Source organism: Pezoporus occidentalis, unplaced genomic scaffold (genome assembly GCF_034315485.1).
Source record: "Pezoporus occidentalis ecotype Australia unplaced genomic scaffold, CSIRO_AGI_Poc_V1 ctg337, whole genome shotgun sequence".
NCBI lineage: Eukaryota > Metazoa > Chordata > Aves > Psittaciformes > Psittacidae > Pezoporus > Pezoporus occidentalis.
In genome coordinates, this window is record NW_026915344.1 from 120,897 (window position 1) to 146,867 (window position 25,971).

Genomic DNA, 25,971 nt, shown 5'->3' on the forward strand with positions numbered 1-25,971 from the left:
AAAGGAGGGCTCCAGGCAATGCATGTCTGCTGAGCTGTTTCTATGCTTCTGGCCCTTTCTTATCTTTGCTCAAATCAGAGCCTTAAATCCTGGCTTTTGGCCAGCATTGTATTTTCATTATTAGTATATCATAAAGAAGCCCACATCCCATTGCTTGCCATTTAATAAAGTGCCATTGTTAATCTGCTTAGCTGAGGGCCAGACCACGCAGACAACCTGTCTGGGACCAGGTGTGAAATAACTTCTCCGATGTGCTCTAGGCTTTGATGTGATTAGTTATTTACCTCTTCAGAAAGAAGTGAAAAGTATTGCTTTGAAAAATCATTCCTCAGGGTTTAGCTTCTGCTTGGGTAAGGAAGAAAACCCACCCAAAGGCAAGAGATATGAAATGTTGTCTGTTAAACTTGGAGCTAGAAGTAGACTTATTCTTTTGTCTTTTAAGATTTGGACAGCCTGAAGCTTATAGCAGAGCTGAGTGGAAGATAAATTGCAAGCTTGAGTGCTTAAAAAGAAGAAAACCAGCATAGCTACTGTTGGGGTGCAGCTGCTCGTCTATTGAAGACAATCAGTTTGCATTGAGAATAGGGACCTTGGAGGACACTGCTACATCTGGTCTGAGTTTTGGAAGGGAGCAGTATATGTTCAGTACTGATGATTTACTTTTCCTGAACAGCTTCATTTGTAAGTACAAGGGTGTTTAAACCTAGGGGTGCCATGTTGATGGGAAGATCTATATGTACTAGATAAATGAAGTAAAGCTGAAAATTATCCAAGTCATTTAACAAGCGTTCAAACTGTGAGTTAAAGTGTTGGGCAAAATGAGGGGACATTTTCAAACAAGATAGATCTGCCTGTTGATATCATCCTCATTTTAACAGTGAGATATCCAAGAATTAGAAGTGTCTAAAATTTTCCATCTTGGGATTCATAGGTACTTTTCCACCATGTTCCTAAATCACTTAAGCATAGGCTAAAGGTGGGTAGGCAAGATCCATGCTTTTGCATAAATCGAGACAGGTTTGTTAAAAATAAAGGTGCTTTCTAATTTACAACAGATGAAGATTTGGGCTGCTAGATTTTATGTGCAGCTGCAGGTCTGCAAGCTGCTTAATTACATAGAGAAGCTGTTAAAGGTTTATTTCTATGTAAGTCAAGAAGAGTTTCCTGATTCAATTTATTGCCTGGCTGATCTGATAAAGTCTGACCACATACAGAGGACAGTGCTATTTTTTAGCCTCAGGAAGTTTGATTTTTACCTATTGCTGAAACAAATCTATACAAAATGAGTGCCTACTTCAGTTTTCATCCCTTCTGCTTCTTTGTTGTTTACCTCCTGTGTCTAGCTTAGTTCTTTCCCCTGATGTTACTGCTGCTTCCCTCTAGTGAGAGTTTATGCTGCTTTTCTCTGCTTTAGCTTGACGTTAATCTTCAGTATGTATAGTCTGGGGGATAGAATAGGTTTTGGGGAAGCAAAGGTTTGTCTAAATCATGCCTATCTTGGACTGTCTTGTTTAAAGTCTTCATTCAGCTTTTATCTGCTGCCTGCCCACATGTGAGAAGCAATGAGATCCAATGCACTGAAACACCTGCCTTCATGCTGCTGACTTGATTTTCTCCCCAGAGCATCTCCCCTTATCTCCCTTTCTCCTTCCAGCTTTTGCCTGGCAAGGCAGAACTCTCCTTAGGGCCAGAGCTTTGTGTATCAGCTCTTTGTAAACCAGTCCTGATTGCAATCCCTATAACATCACCATGACAGAAATAAAACCAGTATGCTGCTTTATCTTTCCCAGATCTGAGCTAGATTTAGGTCTGGTCTTGTGCCTCAGCATTCACTAAGTGCCTCCAAGCTTTCCTTTCCATCCAAAGCACATAGTACAGCAAATTCCTTGACTACTTTAGAGAAGCGTGGCTCCGAAAAATCGTGGGGAAGAAATTCTGTCTTTATTCAGAAATGTTCTCTTATTCCAGCAGGGCTAGAAGCCTGCGAGCTTTATTTGTCCCCTTGTGTTGGCTCATGGTCCAAGCTTAGGGCGTCTCGCATGGTCATGCTGGATTTCTCTTGCCATATGATTTTGTAATTCTGTCATCTCTGCTATGCCTCCACCTCCTTTTGTCCAAGTAATCTTCCAAGCAGCTTGGAGCATAATGGTAAGTTACATTTGATATATGGAGCCTCTCATCTACAAAGGTGCCTGTGGTACTTCAGGACTGTGAACACAAAGCTCATGTCACCTACTGCCATTTCCAGGCAGCAAATGCTTGCTACAAGTGTTGTTTAGGAAAGGATGTACTAAGCTGGTGGTGTATCTGCCTTTCTATAGGCATGTGTTCACCCTTTACTTGCTATCCTTGCATCTTGTCTGAGATCCCCTTAAACTGCAAGGAGCCCAAGCTGATGACAGCAGAAGTTGTCAGCTTTAGAAGCAGTGCGCTTTTGGCAGTGTGTTACAGGGAGCAGCTTTCTGATGGCAGCACCAGCATGGGCACATAGATCTAAAGCCCCCTCAAGTCCAAGGCAATAGCTGGAGCTCCAGAAACTTGTCTGCTCAGGTTATTGGGCCCTTTTTCTTCGGGATAGAAGCTACCATGCCAGGAGAAATCAGTGCCTAATCTAATTCAGGAGCCTGTCATATAGTGGACAGCACGGAATATTCCAGAAGAGGCATTTATAGTGTAAGTAAGTCCAGAAACCTACAAATGATCAGACATACCTATGCAAGGTCACTGTAGCCACTGCTTTAACCTTTCCCAAGCCAACCTGTTGCCCTGCCAGCCCACCTCCTCAGCTGATGCTTTTGGCCAGATGGATGTCATCTTCTGTCTGCACTAAACTCACTCCTTCTCCTGATGTACCCGTCTGCTCTTTTACCCACCTGCTGTGTTATGTCTTAAGCAACATGGGGCTGGAACTGCCTTTTAGTTCAGACCTGAGTAGAACCGAGCACACTGTGTTCCTAATTAAAATAGCAAGGTATTGCTATAGCACCACCACCAAAGAACTGTGCTTTAGTTTTCCTCTCCGATGGGCCTTTCTCTTGAGAACCTCAAATCACAAAAAGAGTTAACAGCTTCCATGCACGTAGTGCTACAGCAAAAATTACTGCCTATTCCTTCTTTCATTTCCATTAGTTGCCTCAGTGTTGCCTGTAGAAATGTACACAGGTTGTACCACCAGACATAGGTGCCTGGGAGATACTAGACACAACTGTATTCCAGTAAAGCAGCAAGCTGTAGTTTCCTTCCCAAGTACGTGAGCATTTTAGTAATATGTTCTTTCTCCTGTCTCATTTTTGTTCCCTGGCTCTCTAATTGTTATTACTAAAATATACACACCAATAATTACCTTCCTCTGGGCCAGGCTTTTCTGACTGCATAACACAATTACTGCAACTGAGCATCTCGTGGAAAACAAAGAAACAACACAAAGCCCAAAGCCCCGAACAAACCCTGCCAACTGCCTGACATTTTAAAGCTCTGCTTCAACCACCACCAGTCAAGAACGGTAATTAGATACACAAAGCAAAATGGTTTTACATGTCAAGGACTTTAACTCAAGAGTACGGTACGTTTTGACTTCATATTACGATGTCAGAGAGCTGGGGGTAGCTCCATTCCCACATCATTTCCATAAAGCATCACTGGACATTAAGAAAAGGCTCTTCACTGAGGGGGTGGTCAGTCACTGGAACACGCTCCCCAGGGTGCTCACAGCACCAAACCTGCCAGAGTTCAAGGAGCATCTGGATGATGCCCTTAGTCAAATGATTTAGTTTTAGGTAGTACTGTGAGGAACAGGGAGGTTGGACTTGATCATCCTTATGGGTTCCTTCCCATTTGAGATATCCTATGATTCCTATGAGTTTATTTATGCTCAGTCTGTGTCCCTGGAAGACTTGTATGTGAAGTAGAAGGGTCTTTTCTATTATGTGGCCTGAGCCTGTAGTGGGGAAGGAAAGATGCATTGTATTATTTACTGCCCTCCAGACCCCTGGAGATGAGGCAGGTGAGGAATGGGGCCTCCAGAGTATCTTTGAGAGTAGCCACAGACAGCTGTGATGGTGGAACATCAGCTTGTAGATGACTTGGAAGGTCAGAAGCACTCTTTCTCCCATGCTGATGAATTAAAGTTTGAAAGAGCAGAGATTTATTTCTGGCATCTTTCACTGTCGCAGAAATTAGTGAATAACTAAAATGGGACATGACAAAGAATTTGGGTGAAAGCAGAATAAAAAGGAATGGGTTCTTTATTACACTGTAAAGCCATTTTGCAGAGATCAGATGATGTGTGGCGCTGTTCATTGTTCTCCAGACCCAAGTATAACTGCAAGCTGTAGGTTTTCCAAGAAACTGAGTGCAGCCACAAGAAAAAACTGTCTTTTTCTCACTGATGCTTTCTAGGGAATAATCTGGCTACATATTAAATACTAATTAAGAATGTGAAGGGAATCAGAGACTGTTCCGCTTGTGTGGATAAGTTATTATCTAAAGGTATAGAGTGTTTTGTGGTTGGGGCAGTAGAAGTGCACTTGTGCCTACTGATGCCATGTGAAATGAAGTGAAAGGAGCAGTGCTGCTCCCACAGTGATGCTGTCACATCACAGTCAGATGCCTGGCAATGGAGAGTCAGCCTTGGGAGCTGTCTTCTGGGTTCTGATCATAGTTCTGACACTTAATGTTGCCTGTGTTTTGAGATAGTGAAAATTTATCATTACTGAAAACACTGTTTCTTAGCATTATATGGGGTTAATGACCTAATAAATACAGTCTTATTTCTGAGACACAAGACATTAGCAACTCCCTTGATATCTTTTAGCCTCTCTCCATGTCCTATTGTATTTATTGTAGTCCTTAGAGTATTTTATATATATATATATATATATATATATATATATATATAGGTGGTCTCTGGGTTTTACTGCAGAGTGTGGAACTGGTTTTGGCCTGGGGCAAAGTGATTTGGAGAAATGCTTTGTGGTCCTTTCTGAGCTGTTACATGGTTGTTGGTGTTCACACAGGACTGGACTTTGACTTGGGGAACTCGGTCACTCTTGGAAAGGCGACCAAAACATCAAGTGTCTTTATAGCTGTTCAGTTGTAGCAGTTTCCTGGTTTATATTGCTCACTAGGGAGGACCAATTCAAAGGCAGATGTGTTCCTAAAAATATCCACGTGTTAGAAAATCCGCATTCCCTAGAGCTTCAGAACTCAAGCCCGTGGAGGTGTGAGTTTCTTACCTTGAGACAGAGCCCCAGCGACCAGGCACAGATTTTCTCAGGCTGGCTTGTGTCAGAGTGCCAGTGCATGCTGCTTTTTGGCAGGAGGATGGGGCACAATGTTCTTTATATACTGAAGAATGGACCCAAACTAAAATGATTTTTCCCTCCAACATTTTCCATACACAAACAATGCAGAATTCCTGTGATGCAATGTCAGAGAAACCAGCCTTGAGTGCTGGGTTTCACAATAAAACTCTGTCCTAAACTTAATATGGCATGGAGAGGTGAAGGGAGTAGTTACATCCCTTGTTTTTAGGTGCCTAATTCTGTTTCTAGGCAATAGAGACAAGCAGCTCACAGTCCTCAGCACCTAGAGTAGGAGACTAGCTGCTGACTAATTCAAGTCCTTGTCTCATAGACTGGAAAATCCCACGCAAAGAACAATGATCTGGGGGAGATCTGAATTTAGGAAGTGTGTGTGTGTTTTTGTGAGTGTGTGGAGGGAGTAGTCCTCCTTTTGCTGCTTATTTGACTCTTTAGTAGGGCCTAAGGGGAAAAAATGTCCATCTTGCCTAATATTTGAGCCTGGTTTACTCAGGAGAATGATAATAATAATAGAGGTTTCCAGTATTTGACACACGCTGTTGCTGAACCTTATCTTCACAGTGGTCCAACATGCTGGGTCTCAAACAGTGATTCATTTTAGCAAAGAAATGAAGGCGAGAAAGGAGGAGCAGCTAAATGGAGGGAAAAAGGATTGCTGATTTATTCAGTTCATCAGGTAAAGCATCAGTAGTATCTCACCATATGCTTTTCTGCAGATAAACTTCCTTACAAAACCAATAGTTAAGATAATAAAAAGAGGCCATGCTGATTTCCCAGTGTTAACACTAACCTTAGAATACATCAAAAGCCGTGTTAAACAATCCACCTCTCAGAGGCTGGAGCAGCATTCCTTTGCTCGTATCAGCTGAGGTTATTTGCTTACTGCAGGGGGGTGGGGTCATTTATCACAGTAAAAATTAGTTGTGAAAGCTCCATTTCAGCAAGAGGACCTATGTAACTGGATTTTCCTCCTTTTGTTCAGTGGGATGTGGGACACAGTGAACTGAACTAGAAATGCTGAGGTGATGCAGGAACCAGAAATGAATTGCTGTTCCTTGCAATTCTTCCTTCCCACGCACTACAGCACAAAACTCTCAAGTCATCAGAACTGTCCAAAGCCGTGGCATTTCTCTCGGAGGCGGAGTGTCTGGAGTGATGCACTGTTGGAAAAGTGAATACAAGGCAGCAAATACAAGGGGTTCTGCATGATGCCGGTTCTAAGTCATAGACTAGTTAGGGTTGGAAAGGACCTTAAGATCATCTAGTGCAGGATCTAGATGTTACATCAAAGGAAATTCAGCCAGGAAGGCTCTTGCTGGAGAAAGTTAACGTGTCAGTGAGTTAGTATCGGAGAAGCCTCGCTAACTTCATGGCCATTTGTGCAGTGGCCTCTCAGAGGAGGAAGGCTATCAATGACCTCTGCTAACTTCTAGCAGCTTCTCTTGGTCAAAAAGTACGTTGAAGGCTTTGTGTTGGGACCTGGTAGATACTAATGGATAGCAGAAGAAGCACGAGTTCTCTCTTCAAAGATTTCAACTGGACCTGTGTGCATACGTAATCCCCTCCCTGACCTCTGTCCAAAGATATTCTTGTTAGAGCCAAGAGGGGGAAGATAAATCCATTTTGTTATAACCCCTGAACTTTCCTATTTAATTTTCCTCCCACAGCAGAAGCAAAATCTTTCTCCAAAAGGGAATGACATCAATCCACCTGCTTTGGGATTACAAGAGTTTTCCTTCAGGTCTAGCCTTCCTCTTCTCCTTTAATGCAGGTCCACCAGCTTGCTTGGAAATAGCAAACAACTTCTGCTTGACAAAAACCAGCACATCACTGCAAGAGAATTCACTTTCAAACTTCCATTGAGCCAAAAACGTTCTGCTCAGCTGCAATTCACACTCCCCTGGTTTCATTCTCCTTTTGTGCATTACTGCTGCCCAGTGGATTGCATAAACTCAGAAGCTAATTCTAAGCAGATGGACCTGATTTTAGTTGCTTTTTTTTTTTTGCCAACCCCTCCATTTCTGTGCCAGCAAGAAATCCAGCCACACTGGGAAACATCCTCTTTTTACTTCTATACAAGGCAAACCAAAGCGTTTCTGCTGTAGCGTTAGCTTTTTGGCTTCTGATGCTTTCAACCAACAGCCACAGCTCTCACTTTAGGTCAGTGTTCAAATGGTTCCCAAGCTTTTATGCCTTTTCTCATTGAGCAAACAGTGGATTCATATTTCCATGCTTTCCCTGTTTCCCTGAGAGTAAAACTTTCCCTGTTTACTGGCACTCAATATGCCTGTAGTATTGAGCTCTTAAGGGCAGACCAGCCTGTACTGGTCATCTGGAAATACCTAATACACTGAGCTGTGAGGCTGAAGTGTGAACAGCAGCCCAGATCCAAACATTTGTGTTGGAAAGGAGGGTTTTGATGGGAATTGCCAGGTTTGACACATTAAAATAACAATGCTAGCAAAAGCAATAGAATATAATTGAAAAACGGTCATTTCAAACTACTTGGCTGCAGAATGTATTTAAAGTAGCAGAGAAGTTAACATGGTTAAAATAAAAAGAAAGTATAGCATAAGGAAAGGAATTGTTTCAGCTTTTGCCAGGTGGTTATTTCCTTCCATGATCAATTCCCCAAAACTCTTGAAATTTAGGCTCTTTGGCCACCTGGATCTGGGATTTCAGTAGATCTCTATGGCCTATGAGATGTGCAAGTATCACACACTGAGACAACAACAGGTATCTCTTACTATTCCCTCCTTGCAAGCCGGAAGAGGATACCTACACTTGGTACCAAAGCATCGCATCCTTGATACCACCCCTTCTCTCTTTCTCCTTGATACAGTACAGTGCATTGAGGGCATGTCTGCTGTGTCGTTGTTTCAGTTAAAATAGTAAAAACACATTTCTAGCTATGGTGTGAACACAGAAATTGGCTCCTTTAGCCCAGCAAAGTGCATCTTGTTCACTGATCTGTGACTATTTGTGCCCAACACCAGGACAGGAGTTAACTTCATCTCATCCTTACTGGGAACTCACTGCTTGTATATTTATACTCAAATAGTCCTGATGATTCATTGCTCTCCTTTGCAGGAATGATAGAGTATTTGGGATTAAAATCTCAGAAGCCACTGGTTTTAAAGCAGGGGTCCAACTTAAGGGGTTAAAAGATAAAGGGAACTGATGCTGCAATATGTAGCCATTCATAGATGCCTTAATTCTAGCTCATGTTTCAAAAGAGTAAAAGTCACATCCATCATTCAGCTATCTTGTGTCTTACAGGGAAGTAACATATGTTATCAGAACACTTGCCATACTGGAATATTAAGCAGTATATTAGAATATTAAGCAAAACAGCCCCAGTGAAATGGGAAAGTGTGATTTTACTGAGGGGGAACCTGAGACAGAGATTAAATATTGTCTTCTGGGAGCATAGGATTGATGGCAGACATTCCAAATAACCTTCTGCTCTACCCCCGTGGCTTTCTCTTTCTTGTTGGTGCCACATGTCTGCAGCCAGCTATAAAACTGCTGCTGCTTTGGGTACTTGGCAAGACTTACAGCAGCTGGTCCATGCAGACTAATGACCCTGTCACAATCAAACACAGTGCCTTTAAATTCAGTGCTGAGGAATGCTGGCAAGGTATAAGGGACATTTGCTGCTAGACTTACTCTTTGGATATGTACGTGTATTTATTTCTCCCCATATGCTACAACACATTTCACACACATGACATTTATTAGAGATCCAAATTTAGGAAAAGAGGTATAGCAGTATGGGAAGAAAAGGATTTCTGGTTTAGGTACAGGGATGGGGAGAGAAAAGCTCTCTATTTTGAGTAAGGTCCCTACTTCGGTTGTAAAATGGAGATAAAATTATCTTTCTTTAGGGCTATTCCTAAACTAGACTAAGTGTCTGTGTGACATTATCATAACAAAGCTGACAATTTAGTACTCAGGAGTTTATTTTTAACATCCATCTTGTTATTGGCTCCTTCATCCTCACATCCCAGCAGCTGCTTTTATGGCTCTTCTGCCACAAAGGAGCAGTTGCTGCCTGGATCTGAAGGTCTGTGCTCAGGAGGTGTGAGGCAGGTTGTGTCTGTGAGCGTTCACTCACTCAGGCTGAGGATCTGAAATCACTGTGGTGCAAAGAGCAGGAGCAAGGAATGAAGTGACTGTAGTTCTGAAATATCTGTAGTTTTAGCAAGCTGACTTGTTATATATAACATGGAGTAGTGTGCATCTTTGCTTTAAACAAAGTTATGCTCTTGCATTTAGCTGATAGGCAATTCCAAGGCTTTAACATTATAAAAGCTGGTCAGTTGTGGTTAGCTAAAATTTCACTGTAAATCCATTAGGAAAAGAACAAAACAGAGAAGGAGAAACAATATATATAGAATCATAGAAAGATCTGGGTTGAAAGGGACCTTAAAGCTCATCCAGTTCTGACCTTCCAGGGATACCTTCCACTAGACCAGGTTGCTCCAAGCCCTTTCCAGCCTGGCCTTGAACACATTTCCAGTTTGTTAAAGGAGGGCTGAATACCAGTGCAAGCTCTCCCAGGTTTCAGATTCACTCTAGTTTTTATTGTTTGATACAAATGAGAAGTCTGTCTTAGAAAACCCCAAAGCTCCTGATGGTTCCTGAATTCTCCGGTACAGTATTTGCGTGCCCAGATGACTAGTGCTTGGCTGTGGGCAGCAGGGAGATGTCTGCCTCCACACACATTCCCAGCTGGCTGGAAATGGCAGCCTGAAATTGCTGCCTAAGGAAAACCAGTTCTTTTGTCCATCATCAAAAAGATTACAGCTGCTGGCTTGCTCACAAAAGCACAGATGGACACCACCACCACCATCTCCAGCTCTGCAGCATTATTCTTCCAGTTTATTCTCTATTTTGCTGATGTTTGTAAAGATGCAGGGATTCAGCAACTTCCAACGGGGGACAGTCTCACCATCTGAAATAGGACATTTCATTCTCACCTAACACATCAGCCATCCTGGGCATGCAGCCTGCCACAGCAAGGTAGCACATCTGACTACAGATCTCTCTCATAGGAAGTCAGCCTCCTTTTGTGGTGATCTAGAAGATTCCATTTCATCTGTAGGAATGCTCCTTGCCTGCTTTGAAACAGTGTTTGGATATTGCAGCAAATATCTCTGGAGATGAAAAACACTGCTAAGCAAAATTATTAACACTCTGCAGTCAAACGAGGGCTAGATCCATCCATTTCCTTTGAATTCCTCTGGTCTTGTAATGCAGGTTTCACTGTAGGAAACGGACTAAACAATGTCCATGGGGCACATGAGAGAGAAAAGTAATGTATCCATTTTCCGTTTTCATGAATTCATCGCTACTCTAAAGATGCTCTAGGGGCACTGGTCTATTTGGAGTGATGGTTTTGCTGGTTAGCAGCCAGGCACAGCAGTGAACTGGGACCAGCTTGGTTTACCAGAAAAGCAGTGTGTTATGGTTGCCCCAGTTTTCTTGTTCTGCATTCAGAGATATTCCTGTCATTGACTCATCTGGCTCAGAATATGGCCATGACTCAAAACATCAAGGTCAGGAAAGCACATGATCATGATGCTTATCAAGACCTCCTGCCTGCACTGAATTTGCCAGAAACCCCATAAAGAAGCAGTGAGATAGCTTGTGAAATGACAAGAGTGATTTCTACTTGCTCAGGACTGGCTCACACACTGCGACTGATGCCTCGAAACCAAACTGGGGTTCTGTTGACAGGCATGGTGAGAGTGGATAGTCAAAGCAAGATGCAGTCAACTGTAGTTATCTATATTTAGACCTTAGGGAAAATAACTGATTATAGTTTAACTGAGACATATGTCACTGTCCTGACTATCATTTACTCTGAGGATTCCCACCTTGGACGGAGCAGGGAGTGGTTCAGGTTTTGTTGATGTGAGAGAGTGGGAAAGGATAATAGGCACAAGGTAAATGAGGATCATCCAGTTGGCAACTGGAAGAATTTTGGAATGCCTGTGGTTTAACCCAGGGTGAATTCAATTTCTGACTATTCTTCAAAAGCAAAGCTCATTGCCGTGCAGAAGCAGAGCTCACGATTCCCAAGCAGACCCGCAGCAGTGACTGCTGACCAGCTCTGCCTCCAGCCACATCCCTCCAGCCTACCTTAAGGCTGAGAACCTTTGTTTTGTGAGAAAATGTCAAAATCCAGGCAGCCTTGAGAATCCTGGAGGGGGAGAGGATCAGGCTTGATGGCAAAGTAAGGAACGAGTAACAAAACCTAGCCATGGATTTCTAAAGTAACACAACTCATCACTTTCTTCTCTGACTCGAATTCATGGGTTTAGACATTGCTGTTAAGGGGAACAGAGTTGTGGAAATCTAAAGCTTTTCCTGCCTGCAGTATGATTTGTAGCAAAATATATGGTAGGTACATTGCTAAGGATCCTGCCTTGAGTTAACTTGTTGGCAAAGGACACAAATGCGGCTTCAGCAAGAGCTGACTTCTCTGCAAACTAAATTGGCTAATGTATGAACCTGCCACTCAGTTAAAGTGTTCCTGTCATCCCCCAGAATGCTAGCAATAAAAGGATATTGGATTGTGCTGCTAGACTGGGGTCCAGAAAAAAGCTTCATATTCTGAGTAATATTTATCTGAGCTCTCAAGGGAAGGTTTGGCTGGGTCATGTCTCAGATCTTTAAATCTTCCTGGCATTGACCTGATTTTGCCTTTGCTTTCTTGGTGCTCTGATGTACTGCATGTGCATGGTGCTGTAGTATCAGTCCTAAACCTCTGTCTAAGGGAGTCTTTACTGTATCAAAACCCTTTCATGCAGTTTTCCCAGGCAGAAGGAAGACCTTCCTATCTGAGCTCCAGATCTGGGAAATGGCCATTCAGTAACACAGAGCCTGAGGTATAGTAATGCAATCATGCTGCAATAGCATGAATTGTCAATTTAAAGAGAGGAAAGTTGTGGTGAATTATTAATGTTGATTGACAATGGATAAAAATGCCTTGAGAAAGGGGGAAAGTGTTTAATTGTTTGTGTAATGCATGTAAATGTGCATATGACATCAGAAATCTGATGAGGGAGAAACCATACATGAAATCTGTACACATCTTGATGTTGTATCCTCCCTGATCCACTTAAAAATAGACTGGACAGGGTACATCAGAAGGCAGAGAACAACACCCTCTAAATTTCTCCATTACTGATTTCTTGCATGCTCTGAAATGCGTTAACCCATCAACCAGGGAAGGGACTTGAACCGAAAACAAACCCAGTCATTTCTCTATTTTCCTTAATAGGATTTCTGGAACAGGAATCCTTGAAGGGGGCAGGGGTTAGGAACCTGCTCCTATGTAATTCAGTTGCAAAACAACCCTTTTTTCAGGTCTGAAGGGACGTTCCTTTTGAATTACCTCATGGTAAACAGCAGCAAGATCCTTAGCCCATTCCTGCCCTCAGCATCCCTCCCCATCCTATTCTGTTGTGATCTGATTCCAGATCCCTGTTTGCTGGTGGTGCCTGTCTTTGCATCCGAATTGTTACACTGCCAAACTCTGTGCTACCCCTGTATGTCCTGTACCCACAGATACTTTTAGTCTGGTCTTTCTTTAGCCCATTGCATAGCTAAGTGAAAAATGCAGCTCTGAGGTAGGGAATGAGTTCTGTGGTGCACATGATTATAATTACAGGAGCTTTTTCTTTCCCAAGGTACCAGGTATCAGCAGTCTGTTCATATTCAGGTTCTGATTAGCAGTACAGCTTAGAAGAGGTCTTAAAATGGCTGTGTGGTGATTTCAGCCTATCTATATGTTTAAGATTGGATCAGACTCCCAGGAGGTGCAAGAGGGACAAATTGGCTCATGTTTCTAATAACTTCTAATAACTTCTTCGTTTGTAAAAGCAAAGGGAATTGTGTTTCTTTTAGGCTCTTGCCATCAATACATATTGATCACTTAACAAAGCCAGTCTTTGAGCTATGAAAGGCCTTTGATTAAAATTTCACTTGGCAGCCTCGTGGATTAGACATCTTCATGACCACTGGAACCCCCTGATATGAAAAAGGAAAGGAAATGAGGAGGCAGTAACCTAAGGTGTAAGAAGTGGAAAACTACATATTAAATGCCAGACACGTACTCTTAGATACTACTGTGTCACTTCAGATATTGTACAGTCAATTAGGTTCATAGGGATGGATGTAATCACTGCAGGAAAAAATCTCAGGGGCTAAAAATACTCTGTTTAAAGCATTCAGACCAGTACTTGTAAATCTCACTGTGTTTATTAAGAAGCTGTAGGTTTTCTGCTACATTCTTGTGGTAATTGGAATTCTCTCTGCCTTAGAAAACTGAGTTTGTTTTGAATGGGAAGCAAATTTTCTGCTACAAAATCTGTTCTGGTATAGCTGAAGTTTCACCTTTCTCTTTGTTTTTACCAGAAAACTCCATACCACATAGGGAGATAGCTGATATTACAAATAAATGCTACTGTGGATGAGTCAGCTGCAGAGGAGGGGAGCACTGTTCAAGTAACTGTCTGTAGAAAGAAAGAAAAACTCTTTTGAGATTCACCAGAAAGGAAGAAAGCAGCACTTTATTTAGCTGTAAAGCAGCAGTTGTGATCAGAGGTGACAGAGGAAGGTTTTCTTGATGCAAGTGATCCATTCTGGCACTTGGAGGCTGCTAAGAATATCTAGGTGGGTGATTTAACCCTTTCTTATGTGGTTATTTAAGATGTTTCAGCAAGGAAGTCTTTAGGGGACACCACAGTTAATGCCACGTTGAGCTCTATAATGAATCTGATCAAGTGTGTTTCTCCAAAACATCATCCATTTTTTAGTTAGTGATAAACAGTTGTGACCACAGTCATTCAGAGACAATGAAGTGGTAAAACCAGATCTTCTCCCATATCCCTCAGTAACGGGACTTCTTTGGGGACCTCCATTATCAAAGCACTAGAGGCTTGAAAATTACTCAGGAGAAATGTGATCTTCTCTCACAACAGAATGAAGCTGGTGTAGAGGAGGACATGAAAGAAAGCAGAAATGACAGAATGTACTTAAAGTTATTAACAGGCTATAAATGATTTGGTTTCGTGTGCTGCTTCCAAGTGCGAACACACTAAGTCAGCAAATCCACCAGAAAAGGGTTGCTTCAACAAAAGGTAATAATTCCCACTTGCTACTCTGTCCTAAGTGAGCAAATTAGAATATTCATCTAAGTCATTGCACCTATCTCTGCATGCACATGCTTATATCTGACCTAATTACTTTGCTAGCCTTTATAATCAATAGATACACACATACAGATAAAATCTGAAGAATTCTGATTTTTATCAAGAAATGGAAAGTCCTACTTATATTATCTTTCCTACTCTGTGAGGAGGTAATTGAACAAAACCAACCATTTCCTGACTGGGGGGATCTCTTATGACCTCAATTAGTGCATGGGAAGGATGGAAACATTTTTTGTTCTATTTTAACCTAATTCTCTTGCCAAACCTCTTCTTCACAGGCTGCAGATTAATTTTTCTAATGGTTATTAGATCTTTATCTGTGGGTAAGACAAATAGCACAACATCTGCAAAGGTTAATGCTAACTTGACCAATGCTCTCCTTTAAAAGGCAAAGCTATATTTCTGTGACCTGGAGCTGCCAGTACTGCAGATGCTGTGCAGTTACAGGACACAGACACCACCTCATGGAGATGGGATTCTGGGCAGGACAGGAGAACATGTTGCTGCACATGGGCCAGTAGAGGTTATATATCCTGTACATATGTGCAGAATATAAGGACTTCAGCACTTTGGGGGGATCTTTCTAACCTCAGCTGTGAGTCAGAAGCTCTGTCACCCTGAACTCCCACTGCAGGCAATGGGGACACACATTCATCTCCAGGTTTGGTAGGAGTGTCTGTATGGAAGCAGCCAACTCTCTGTTGCCTGTGAAGGAAGCCTTTAGTGACAGCTTCTACTCTGAGTGTCTTCAGTGGGTGACATGAATCTGTGATCTCACAATCAGATCACGAGCCTCAGACTCCCCCGTTCTCTAAGTTGTTTCAATTAATCAAGGTGAATGGTTGTATGGCTGGAAGGCAGGTTGTTGTATGTGTAACTAAATCTCAAGTCACACAAAGGAGTTCATGCCCGTAAGACAGGCAGACTTAAGGCTTTTTTTTTCTGTCAGATAGGGATGAAATTAATTTCATTTATTAGCATAAACCCCAAGGCTCTGTAGATGGCTACAGTGACTGAATTTGGACTAATGTCTGAAATGCGGCCATTCCAGCCCTCTACAATCCGAGGCTGTCACAGCCACTGTGTTTTATAGCCTTGCTTCCAATCTGTTCCTCCCATGGCAAGGTCCCAATCATCCAATTATCCCAAGTGCCAATCTCTCTGAGACCCTGTGCTAATAATCCTCAGTATTAACAGAGCTAGTGGCACTAAAGTATGAGAGGATTGGTACTTCTCTACATAAAATTATCTTGATAAACTCAAGATCAAGACTGGATAATCAAAGGATTGCAGTTGCAATTGGACAACTTAGAAGTATTTATTAATGGTATATATATATATTAAACTAGGCTGAATAGATTGCAGGTGGGTTGTAGTCTATTTATAAAGGACAGCAGACAGTACTGTGTCCCACAGTCCTTACGAGCTAAACCCCTCTTGTGTTTTAGCACCAGAATAAATCATCCCATTTTTTGTTGCTACTACTCCTATATTCCAGCCTGAAGTAAATCTCAGTGAAGAACCTCAAGCAGCCAAGCAAGAAGGAAGATGTTAGATAAAGGCACAAAAGTATGCAGACACCAAAGCTAATAGGCAGGCAAGTAATAGGCAACAATTCAGATTGCTATGCCTGGATTCCAGAGCTGATTGTTTGTATGCAGCCCCCAAATGTAACAGGTTGAAATTAATCTATGACATTTTCCCCTTTGTTGCCTTATGAGTTTGGAAACAAAGATATTTCTGTTGAATGGCTGCTTAAAGCCCTGAACAGTTCTCCCTCTGGGCTTTAATAATTAAATCCATTCAGTGAAGTGAATTCATTGCAACGCTAAGACAAGGTGGCTTCAAAACCACTAGATTTAGTGTTGATTAGAGTATTTCCCTAGGCAGTGACAAGCAGCCATCAGCTGACTCAGTTTCTTGCTAAGTAGGATTCAAGTGTCTAATTCTCATATCTGTGGAAAAACCCCCACATTGTTATAAAGGAAAAGGTCAAAGAATGCACAAGCTGAAATTTGCTATTTAGTTCTACCCTAAGGCAAGCTTTAAGTATAGCTGGGTCTGCAAAGTGGTTGTAGTTAAGGGTAGGGTATTTTTGACACCCAAAGTGCCTACTCTTAGCAAAATCACTCTCACTGAGTTTTAAAGACAGAGGGATGGAGAGCCTGACAGAATTATACTCAAAAGGTTAAGCCTGTCAGAAACCAACCTGAACCACAGTGCATTAACTTTGCCCTATACTGAGGCAACTGTTGGCCACTGAAACAGAAACCTGCACATTCACTGCAGGGTGCTCCCAAATTCATGCAAAAGGCTGTGGAAGAAGAAACAAATGGGGAAGAACAAGCTGCCCAAACCTCCATTTGTTTCTCTTCCCCTTGCAATTCACAGCTTACAATGTCTTTATGAGAGCAGAGCTACAAATAAGTTGGCTGTTCATCCACCGTGAAATGATTTCTAAATTCCTATCCATTATCTGAGCAGGAAGAGGCACTGCTGTTCTTGTTTATTGTGCCTGCAAAAGAGCTTCTAGTGACACAAAGACTATTGAAGAGGATAGCTGGATGTCTTCTTGTTTTGCTAACTCTGTTGAGCTAGTTTGCCACTCAATGCCAGCTTCTTGAGAATGTTTGTTGGCCTCATCTTCTTTCAACTGATTAGTTGGATAGAATGGTCTTGCCTGGAGCACCAGTTAAGAGTAGGGATTTTGTTAATGACTGACTCTGATTCAATTTGACTCTGATTCCCTAGTAAAAAGCCTTGAGATACTATAGGAACCCAGCTAGTATCTTCTTCCATGTTTTCCAGACTTTTGCTTCAATATTTTGAGACAGCAGATGCTACAATTCCTCCAGTCCCATTCTAACTCAAGCCAAAACTGGCAGATATTTGCATATTTTACTAATCTTGAGTAGTTCCAATCTACACTTCTACTAAAGAGAGCTCTTCCATTACTGATCACTGCTTATAGAAAGTACTTAGAAAGTTTTTAGCTCCTGTAGTACCATCTTTGTAACAGTGAGAATATTTACTAATCCCTGTTTGAACCATTTAACCCTATTCAGCTGTGATTTGTAACGAGAACTCGCGCTGTCGTTTCTCATGTGGAGGAGATCTACTCTTTATGTTGCCAACAGGTACTTTATTTCACTTTCACTGCCCCTGTCAGCAGCAGGAAGGCATTTCTTATCTGTAGAAATTCCCAGGGGAAGTTAGTGACACAAACAGCGGGAGTTGGAGCAGCAGCAGGAGCAGGGGAGCAGCGTGCTCTTCCCATGTCCTGTTGGTGGTTCTGATGACAAGTCTTTGGCAGCATAGGACGCTCACTGGAGCCAAGAGAGCAGTGGGCAAATTTCACTGTTTCTGTTTCTGCGGTTTGTAGGGATTTTTTAATCATTTCATGCTCCCTTTTCTGCTAGAGCAAAGCTGCGGTGCCTTTGTAGTCAGACCTTTCCTTGTTGGCTTTCCCGAGTCTTATATTGTTCGGCCAGATCTAAGTGCTTACAAGGATGTGAGCTGTGTTATTTACCATAAAACAAGAGGAAAAGTGAACGGAATGCCCCCGTTCCCCTGGCTGTTTTGGCAGCAAGGGGACTGTAGATTAATTAGGAGTCCTGCTGGCTTCTTGACAGTAAAATCCTCAAGAATTAACTTCAGTAAATTACTGAAATGTGAAAATAATTTGGTACAATCTAGGAATGCCTTGGCATTGCTGTGTCAGATTTAATAGCAATTCCTTGCACTTTCTGCTCTCTGGATGAGAGGTGCTTTATAAATAGAGGATGTTTATTTCAAGAGAGCTCAACTTGACGGGTGCAAAGCACCTGTAAGACTGTAGGACTGTAGCACTTTCCCTTCTGTGGCCAGCACGTTTTCAGATTCCCATATTCCCAATGTCACGATTATTGCCATTTCCATAACACTCAGTTGTGTTGATTCATCTGATCATACAGCCACACATTCAACCTGACTGTGAACAGCTCTGGTTTAGTCAGATCTGCTCCACGGTGGGAGCGCCAAATAGGTGGAGTGGCATTGCTGCGGGAAGAGCTTTTTCTCTCCAAGGGGAGGGGATGACAGGCAGGAGACATAGAGACCAGACCTCCACCCCAAGGAGGAGCAGCATGCAGAAACAACCAAGGGGGGCAACCTGGTGCACTGTGTGCTTAAAACCTGTTGTATGTTTAGTCCCTTAGCTGGCAACAGAAAGATGGTGGCTTTTAAAGATATAAATTAGGGATTTTGAAGAGCATCTTAGCATAAGAGATGCCTAATTCCTGTTCCTCTCAAGGCATTAAACACCTCTGATGACCTTTCTCTTTTGCAAGCCCCGGGTTCCAAATGCATCCCCTATTCTATTTGCCTTATTAGTTTTAGTGGCTTTCCCCCCCATTTGCCTACCACCTCTGTCTCAGTCTGTGGTAGCTTTGTGTGTGCTGCTAGTAGTGTGCGCAACATGAATGCTGAAGAAACTTTATACATTAACAACAACTGATGGAAAAATGCTGGATCACCCCGGTAATAGCTTTTATTTGCTTTCCAAACATGTTTGCTCAGAAGTGTTTTGCCAAGAAAGACAGTAAAAAGGAAAAAGAGAGCATGAGCGTTAACTATAGAGTGTATTTCTAGGTTGTGCTAATATCATCATGAGGACGTGGGTCATCCAGGCAACAGAAACAATCTGAAGATCTCTGAGCTGAAGCATGTGATGTGAATAGCAAGGCCTTAAAGCAATGGCTGCAGTAACGGGTTTGTCACTGGCCTGTTGCCAGGGCTGACTTAAGGAAGGAATGGGTTGTGAAGATATCATTTCAAAGCAGCTACATTGCTAAAAATCAAAGCCTGTACATGGTCATTGGAAAAGAGGTAAAGCAGCTACATAGACCTGCTTGTTCCCCACAGGCTCACTCAGTGCTTTGGGCCTTTTCCACACTATACAGCTGGACAGAGGAAGACCATGGCAATTAGATGATTTCTCACTAGAGGGTGACAGACTCATGGGAGGGAAGCAGACACGACCTACCTAACAGCACTTCTGGTCCTAACTCATAGCTAGTGAGTTAGTAGTAGGTTGTGAAAAAAAAATCACATCATTAAATGAAGTAAACCCTTTCAACGACAGTGATTGAGGTTCAGCCCTGACAGGAAGAAATCTCTTCTCTGCCTGCAAGGGCAATTTGTGTAATTACACATGTGTCAATGAAGAAAGGTAAAGAATAAATCAGTGTCAGAGTAGTAAAGCACAGCCCATTTCTTCCAGCAACATGAAGCATCTTATTGTATTAACATCCTTTATGTTTATTGATATCTTCTGGTTCTCAAATCTCCTGCCTTGTCCATAGGGTTGACATTCCTGTGGTTTGGCTTGGTTTGTTTTTCAAACCCTCGTTTTCCCATCTATTACAGAAGATAACCCCTCTGTCCCCTCTGAGAATATTGCTGTCTGATGCAACATTGCAGGCTCCAGGATGGGAAGATGAGAACCACTGCACCCTTAACCCTCTTCTACCAAAGCATGTGATAGCTGTCAGGTATGTCTGTGCTCATATAGCCTCTAAGTCCTTATTTCTGTAGGCAAAGAGCCAGTTGGACCCAAGATAATTGTTATTCTTAAATATAACCAGTGTGCAAGGTTTGAAGTACTTGGAATAAGCAAATACTGTAAAATGCAGGCTTATTGAGACTGCATCTTAGAGAAGGCTTTGTAAATAGCCATCTTCTGCTCACCTTCCTTTAGGTATCTGTGCCATACTGATAATGCCAAGACTGAAAAGCCCTTCTAGCTACAAACTAGGCAGGATTCAGGGATTTTTTTTTTCTAAGATCTAGCAATGGATCCTGGTTTGATTTGGTGTTTCTGGATTATACTATATTGAAAATAACTGTATAACCACCATAACAATTGCAGTAGTAATGTTCCAATTGCTGTAGAGCTCTAAATGATCATCACTGCGGGGTTTTAGAGGCAGATCTGGTACAGTCAATAATGCCTTTTAAGGCATGATGTTTGATCTCAGCATATGGTAGTCAAGGGAAAGCTTTCCATCTGTTTTCATTAGGTCTGATGGAGTCACTGTCCATCACCATTTGAGCACTGCTTTTAGAAAACAGACTGAACAAACACTGCAGTTTACACCTTGTGCTTAATTCCAGTCGTGTGCAGGGTTTCACACCTAACCAGCTCTTTGCTCTTGCAGGCAAAGGTACAAAGTTATTAGCAGATTTAGGGGAAGTAAAAGAACATAAAAAGCTGAAAATGGATAGACAGTATTAAAGACTAGCATAAATGCAGGTTGAATGCCTTAACCCTTTTAACAGGGTGATTTAGCAGTAGATGTAGGACAGTGAACTTCAGTCTGTGCAAAGGATTGAGTGCCATCCAGACACAGCTGGGAATTGTCTATCATTTGCTTTGCTGTACTCTCACACAGGAGGAAAGCACACAAATGGTAATGCCTACTTCTCACAATCCTATAGCTCCAACAGAGGAATAAACAAGTAAGCCCTCTAGGAAGTAACTTGTAAGAGAATTATAAGAATGCAGTAGTGGTTTCTAGTCTAGGAAGGAGAAGAAAATATTCATGACTTCAGAGGATAATTTTATGCCTCATCACAAAAGATCACCAAGGCCATTGAGGGGGGGTGAGGGAAAAGCAGCAGGCATTTTGAGAAAGAAACGTGCTGTATTATAATAATGAGGGTTTGTTGGTTTGTTCACTGATTTTGTTCTAAACAAAACAAGCATTCAACTGAAGTTCAAAACCCAAGAAAAGGCTTATTTTCCCCCAGTAACTGACCACTGGTGCTCCTTACACCTTCCCCCATGGTACACATCCTAGCTGTTACAGGTTTGGGCAGTGTACTTGACTTCTCGTGGCAGTGTGTGAGGTCCTGCTTACTTGCTGTGTGCTAAATTAACCACCCTGCTAAAGAGCAGCAGAAGTGCTCTGTGCTTTGCTCTTCAAAGTGCATGTTTGGACTTGTTTTTACTGCTGGCTGCAGAGTCTATCCACATAAAGGGTGCGACACTGAGAAGACAGCATGCTATTCTATAGGCTATGCAGCTATGCTGCATAGTCTGTTCACATAAAGGGTGTGAAACAAATTCCTCTGGGTTTAATTCTAACATATTTGTACCTAGAAACAGGATTTGTGCAGCTTTTCTGGGGTCTGCTTTCTGATCTGCTGCTGTGAGAGCCTGTGCACAGCCTGACCAGATGACACTTCATGCCAGAAAACAGCTCAGAAACATAAAACACCGTGTTCTCCTAGATTTTCTGATATCCTCTGAACAACTCTACCCTTAACCGGGGTGTTGAAGGCTTGTAATGAAGCAAATTCAAACAAATCTGTGATTTGCTCATTTATCTCCCTCTCTGTAGCGTTCTAATAGGTGTGAAGAAGAGCTGTTGGCAGAGGTTGAAGTTTGCAAATGCTCTGATTGTCTACACATGAGGCACAGTGTGGCACTCAGGAGACTTACATAAAACTTTTCACTGGTGACACTGAGAGCATTTGACCAAAATAGTCAGTAACAGTTCAAAGGCTTGCAAGGAGCAAAGCATTGGTATTTATACTTCAAAGTCTATCTAAATTGAGGAACAGACCTAACTCTCTTGCTGAGTGGTGCCCGTGTGTAGCGTATTTCACTCTTTTAATGTCTGCATCTCTCCTTAGCAAGTTCAGAAATGGGTGAAACAAAACTCTGTTCTGGCTGGTACATGACAGAAACCCCTCAGATCTGATGCACAAAGGTAACCTGGTCCTGCTTTACTGAACTTAGCCAAAGACTTTTGCAGCTGGTCTGGTGAAGCTTGCTAAAATAAAGCAGAAAGCTTAGGAATTGCTGGAAAGGCAGCTTAGCTTCATGAAACAAAAGCAATGCAGAGTTTAGCAGTAAAGAAGGCCATATTCTAAAGAACCTGAATTCATTTTAACGTATGCAATGGCTTTCAGTGGGAGCAGAAGTTGGCTCAATATAGACTCATTTAATTAAACACTAATGATATTTTGGCAGACTCCTCCTAAGCCACAGAGGAACAGTCTATGCAATTAACTTGCAGAATCATCATCGATATTTGGCTGCTTTTGCTATATTAAATAAAATGTCTACAGAAAGCTCTAATGGATTGAGTGAGCAATTTGTGTAGAAGAGGGCCCATGATTAAGCACCACAGTGCCATGGAGAAGAAACATGACTTCACAGAAATCCGTAGCAAAACTCCCACAGACATCAGTGGGATGAGATTTCACTTTGAGTGTTTGTGAAGGTGGGAACATTTGCCTAATGCTAGCTTTGTGCCAGCATGCTATCAGCTCTATGAAAAACTGGCATCTGCTCCAGCTTGCCCAGACCTTTGGCTGAAAGCATCTGCTACCTTCTGAACTGAATTCCCAAATCCCTCCTGTCCCAGGTCTGATTGAAATTCCGTGAGTGTGTGGCTCAGAGCTTTCACTTGCAGCCTGGGGGAAAAAACAATAGGAAAACCAAAGGTGAGTACTGAATGTGAACTGATGGGAGGGGGGGCTGGCTACTCTAAGGAAGTTTTTGGTTTCCTTTGTTGAACAGCCTGCTAAAGGGTTGTTTACCAGGCTTCTTAATAACATAAACCACTTCTAGGCTTAGAACCAAACACCTACTTAGAACTAGATAATAAGGTGTGTATCTTGTGATCTACATTGTGTTCCCTATAATGAACATACTGATGTTGTCTCATTGAACAGGTAGAGATTGACACTTTTAGTCTGGATAAAGCAGAACTCCTCACTTTACTGCCCTCAATCCAGTTAGTCCTGACAGAATGAGAACCAACACATCCTAGGCACATGTAGTAGCAGAATGTCCAGGAACATCTCACCCTGCTGTTTCCCAAAAGCCAGGTTAGTCTCCTACATCAGGATGTGCATCTTTTAGAAGCACTAATCTCAGTGGGATGGATGATGCTGTTAATCTGCATTGCGAAGATAAAGACTCATTTATTTCCTGTCTCATTGGCACTGAGGATAATTGAGACACGGTCTTGCAGTTTGGCTGTTTATAACTAACAGAGTGAAGAAATTTGTCTTTTGAATTATGCTCATCTCCAAACTATATTTTACTAACAGTATTTTATTACCCTCGCAGTGTATAACTGCAGTAGTGGGGACCAGCCAACAGTGGTGTTCACTGACTGACATGTGGTTTTCTACTGTGTGATTAAATTGGACACAGTCCAATATTCCCAAGACTAGCACCTTCAAAATACTCCTGGAGTTCCTTTTAGCTAACTGGAGAGAAGAATGCCTTGAATCATGGTTATTGGTGTGCTATGTAATAAAAGCACAAAAACGCATATCAAGGGTGGTGGTAGTGTCAAGCTAGTCTTGGTTACTGCAGTTATTGTTATATCTACCCCAAAATGATGAAGACTTCTAGCAAATCCTGCTGGGAAGGTAAGGATTTGCTATCTGGCATTTATATAACCAAGTCACACTCTCAGCATTTAGACCTATGTATATGCTGTCATCATGGTGATATGTTTTCTGGTTCTAAAATGAGCAAGATCCTATTAGCAGTGGGAACTGAGTGTGATTGGCTGGAGAACTGGAGATGTTCCAGTTGTGCTAATAATACTTCTTGCTTGGAGACCATAATAAGCCAGTTCTGTTAATTTTTTGCCTGGCACATACAGTGTGTGATGTACAATAATGTCCATAAGTGGGTTTTGTGAGTGCTTAATGCACACACTTAAGTTTTGCAAAGCAGCTGTCGGAATTAACTGGATAACAACTCAGATGGTTAATCAGCATGTGAATTCGTCAGGAACTGTGTCTGCAAAGAGATGTGCTATTTATAAACCCCTGGGGAGCTCTGCCACCAGATGGCCTTTTCTGAGCTGTGAGTAGTCCTTAAACCAGTTTGGTTTTGGTGTTTTACAGGATCACATAACTTTTAAATACCTTTCTGAAATGGCTCATTCTGTCTCCTAGAGATGCAGCTGAGGTGGGCATCCTCATCTCCCTAATGGGAACACCTGTTTCAGGCCATTTAAGCCTTGTTTTCCTGTGATATTAATGGTTGCAGGGGGATGGTTTTGCACGTACGACCATGTTCTTTTCATTCCTATTCTACATGGCACGTGTTGTAACCAAGTCACCTAATACGTTAAACAGGGATCAATCAAGACTAAGGGAGTTTAGATCAAACCTGCAAGTATTTAAAGATGCAGACTCTACTGCTTTTAGCAGTTAAGCTGCTACATAGGAATGAAGTTCATAGAATCCCAGAATGGTTTGGGTGGAAGGAATTTAGAGCTCATCCAGCTCCAGGGACCACTTCCACTGGAGCAGCTTGCTCCAAGCCCCTGTGTCCAACCTGGCCTTGAGCACTGCCAGGGATGGGGCAGCCACAGCTTCTCTGGGCACCCTGTGCCAGTGCCTCAGCACCCTCACAGGGAAGAGCTTCTGCCTAAGAGCTCATCTCAGTCTCCCCTCTGTCAGATGATACAGAAATATGAACATACTCAACAGAAAACTGATTTTTCAAGTTTAGTCAAGGACTAGAGGCTCGTCTTGCATCTGTTAAATACTCAAAATACACCACAGCATCCTCTCAGTTATTCCTTTTTGCATTGAAATGATTTCAGCATCTCATATAAATATCATTAGCACTCGTAGTTCTAATTCTGGGACACTGAAGAATTTTCTTCCCTCCTTCCCTTGTTTTAATTTGTTTCCCCTTTCTCCCACTGTGACCAGGAATACAGTTTGTTTTTTTTGCATGTGGTATATACATTCCCACAAAAAGTCTGGGTTTGGAGAAGCTGACATTTTCCAAGAGAAATCCATTTCCTGAGAAAATCTCCAACCAGCCCCTTCTCTAACTGCATCCCGTTTGCCTTTTGTGGGCACAGATCCAGCAGTAATCACACAAGTATCAACAAAGCTCATTCCACAGAACTCACAAGAGACATCCTGACAGCAGAATCTGGCCCTCTGGAGGGATCTTACTGGGTTCTGGAAACATATTGCTACCAGCTCTTTTCAACTGGGCATCACCTGTGTAGGTCATACACATTGCATGAAGTTCTGATTAAGCAAGTACCTCCTGCAGAGGTACCCAGAATCCAGCTTAGGCTTTGGTGGTGGCCTTCACAAGCTCTTCCAGCTCAGCCTCTCCTATAGAGAGTGTTTATTATATGAATATCTACCTTCTTCTGGGATGTTACAATGCTCTCCCTGTGCAGCCAGGGAGGACTCTTTGATTTAAGTCTCCTCTTTCCCAATGGATACAGGTATAAAGAAACCACAATGGAAGCACAACATGGAAGAGGGTTATTTGGGTTTTACTGACAATTCCTGCTTGCTTTCTTCCCCTGAGGAATGTGTGGTCCCAGATTTGACTCCCAGCTCTGAGCCAAGTGCAGCAGATTCCTTTGAAGTCCTCC

At 42.3% G+C, this 25,971-nt stretch overlaps 1 long non-coding RNA gene across 2 annotated transcripts; it reads left to right on the top strand.

Moving 5' to 3' along the window:
• Window positions 1-11,424: 11,424 nt before the first annotated feature.
• Window positions 11,425-25,897, top strand: LOC134169144 (uncharacterized). 2 transcript variants are annotated; one of them, XR_009966793.1, is made up of 6 exons: window positions 11,425-11,562; window positions 12,140-12,217; window positions 13,239-13,406; window positions 13,749-14,006; window positions 19,952-20,076; window positions 25,819-25,897. It is a non-coding gene; the product is annotated as an uncharacterized LOC134169144 (long non-coding RNA). The 2 variants fall into 2 exon arrangements; XR_009966792.1 differs by lacking the exon at window positions 25,819-25,897 and adding an exon at window positions 23,670-23,885.
• The last annotated feature ends 74 nt before the right edge of the window (window positions 25,898-25,971 follow it).